The sequence below is a fragment of the Crinia signifera genome, unplaced genomic scaffold, assembly GCF_055691185.1.
Source record: "Crinia signifera unplaced genomic scaffold, ASM5569118v1 HAP2_SCAFFOLD_314, whole genome shotgun sequence".
Taxonomy (NCBI): domain Eukaryota; kingdom Metazoa; phylum Chordata; class Amphibia; order Anura; family Myobatrachidae; genus Crinia; species Crinia signifera.
In genome coordinates, this window is record NW_028142207.1 from 70,876 (window position 1) to 74,250 (window position 3,375).

A 3,375-nucleotide genomic window follows, 5' to 3' on the forward strand; every position below is an offset into this window, starting at 1 on the left:
TTTGGGGGCCAGCAACAGTTGCCAGGGCAAACCTGGGCATGGCAAGGGGCTTAAGGGGGCCAGGACCCGCCCACTTCCCGCTTTGGGGGCCAGCAACAGTTGCCAGGGCAACTTTGGGCATGGCAGGGGGCTTAAGGGGGCCAGGACCCGCCCACTTCCGCTTTGGGGGCCAGCAACAGTTGCCAGGGCAACCCTGGGCATGGCAGGGGGCTTAAGGGGACCTGGACCCGCCCACTTCCGCTTTGGGGGCCAGCAACAGTTGCCAGGGCAACCCTGGGCATGGCAGGGGATTAAGGGTGCCTGGACCCGCCCACTTTCGTTTTGGGGGCCAGCAACAGTTGCCAGGGCAACCCTGGGCATGGCAGGGGGATTAAGGGGGCCTGGACCCGCCCACTTCCGCTTTGGGGGCCAGCAACAGTGGCCAGGGCAACCCTGGGCATGGTAGGGGCTTAAGGGTGCCTGGACCCGCCCACTTCCGCTTTGGGGGCCAGCAAGAGTTGCCAGGGCAACCCTGGGCATGGCAGGGGGCTTAAGGGGGCCAGGACCCGCCCACTTCCGCTTTGGGGGCCAGCAACAGTTGCCAGGGCAACCCTGGGCATGGCAGGGGGCTTAAGGGGACATGGACCCGCCCACTTCCGCTTGGGGGCCAGCAACAGTTGCCAGGTCAACCCTGGGCATGGCAGGGGGATTAAGGGTGCCTGGACCCGCCCACTTCCCGCTTTGGGGGCCAGCAACAGTTGCCAGGGCAACCCTGGGCATGGCAGGGAGCTTAAGGGGGCCTGGACCCGCCCACTTCCGCTTTGGGGGCCAGCAACAGTTGCCAAGGCAACTTTAGGCATGGCAGGGGGCTTAAGGGGGCCAGGACCCCGCCCACTTCCGCTTTGGGGGCCAGCAATAGTTGCCAGGGCAACCCTGGGCATGTGCAAAAGACAGAGTTGTGTAGTCTTCCGCACAGGATTGGTAGTTATATATTCAGGTATAAATGAAGGCCCCCTCTTATTGAAATGATGGATTGATATCGTGTTACTTCTTAGGGGTGTGCTACCACTGACACAAAATTATGCATGAGAATATGGAGAAAGAGAACGTGTGTCTTTGTTTGTGGTGCACCAGAGAGAATTAATTAGAGTCAGTAAAAATTAACCTTTAATTCATTTATTTAAAAAAACTGCGAAATATATAAAACCAAAACACAAAAATTGACAAACAAAGTGCAAAATAGTGAGTGTTAAAAACAGCACATGTGGGGACTTGCTTGTGTGTTTTAATGAGTCTCTTTAATATTGATTTGGTATTAGCGTCTTTTTGCAACAGTCTCTGTTGCAAAGTGTGGGAAAAACCTCTTAAACACTTGTGGATGTTTTATAAATACACTCCTAGCACTAGAAGTGAGAACTAATTCTTTATATGTGTTGCCAAATCTCTTACTGTGTTGACACCTGTCTTTTAATATTGCTTGCCGCTGGTTGCTAATTTAATTGTGTGTCGACACTTTGATGCCGATATAATCTGATATTGAAATAACCTGGTTAGGGGCTTTAATTGCCTCCAATTACCTTTCCTTATTACACTTTATCAGTTAATTGGCAACATGTAATAGGGTTCAATTATAATAAGCAGGCAGTTATTAATTGCAGCCTCAAATTGTCTTTGATGTATAGACAATGTTAGACACTTAAGCTGATGTTGAAATGACCTGGTGTGGGGCTCTAATTCCCTCTAATTACCTTTTCCTATTTCAATCTATCAGCATTTAAGAGTTAAGCATCGTGTTATGAAGACAATTGTAGTAATTGTGCAGGTACTTTGTTACTGCAAGGCTGGTTGATAATATGTTGCTGTTGAGTTATAACATGCAGACAGGTACTAATTACAGCCTCAATTATCTTTAATCCTTATGAACCATTTTATCAGCATATGGGGCAGCGCTGATTTATGAATATTAGTCTGATAGTCACGCTGGTTTTTGAATGTTAATATAACAATGTGTTGACACTGTGATGTAGACACTGTTAACCGCTTGAGCTGATCCTGAAATGACCTGGTTTCAGGGGTTTTAATTCCCTCCAATTACCTTTTCCTATTTCAATTTGTCAGCATTTAGCGGCTAAGCAGCTTGTAATAGAGACAATTGTATCGATTGTGCAGGTACTTTGTTACTGCAAAGGCTGGTTGATCACATACTGCTGTTACATTATAATATGAAAACAGGTATTAATTCACAGCCTCAATGATCCTTAATCTCTATGAGTCCAGCTACCAGCGTGTGAAACAGCGCTGGTTTATAAATCTTTATTTGATAATCACGCTGGTTGCTGAGTGTTGACTGGACAGTGTGTCGACACTGTGATGTGGACAGTGTTAGACAATTAACCTGATGATGAAAATAACCTGGTTTCTAGGGGCTTTAATTCCCTCTAATGTCTTCTTTTTATTTCAATCTGTCAGCGTTTGTTCAGCCAGACAGCGTGCAAATAAGATATACTTGTGGCAATATTTGCAGATACTGTGTTGCTGCGGGGTTGGTTAACAATCTATTGTTGATATCTTTATCATATGTCGACAGGTATTGGCTATCAGCCTCAAATGTCTTTAATTTGTAAGAACGGCTGTCAGTGTGTAAAGCAGCGCTGATGCTCAGCGTATCTGCTTAAGAGTTCACAAGTGACAAGACAATGTGTCAGTAAAGAGTGATGTCAACAGTAAAGATGGCAGGGCTGTATTCGTTTTGACAGTCTATTATTGGTACAGGATTTTAGTGGTTTGTTAGGCTTTTGAAATAATGTAGTACTGTTATTTATAGCAGTCTCTCATACACACAGCCCCAAATACCGCTAATTCGCAGACCCCAGGCTGTCAAACGGGTAAGGCAGCGCTTTACATACCTTTGGTCTGCGAATTAGCGGTATTTAATGCTGTTGGCAAGAATGACTGCTTTAAATGCGGGGACATAGCAGCATTGCACCACTATAAAGCCTAAATAGCCACTAAAATCCTGCACCAACAAATTAACTGTTAGCACTTATACAGACTTACTATTTCTACTGTTGAAATACGGGCAGGCACGCCAAATATTAGCGCTGCCTCACCCGCTTATTACACCACCTAGCACTCAGTGATAAGTGAAGCAGGAACATACGTTGTCCTGTTAAATACTACTGTTTCACTGTATAATCACGGGCAGACACGCTGATGAACAGCGCTGCCTTACCCGCTTGACAGCCTGGGGTCTGCGAATTAGCGGTATTTGGGGCTGTGTGTATGAGAGACTGCTATAAATAACAGTACTACATTATTTCAAAAGCCTAACAAACCACTAAAATCCTGTACCAATAATAGACTGTCAAAACGAATACAGCCCTGCCATCTTTACTG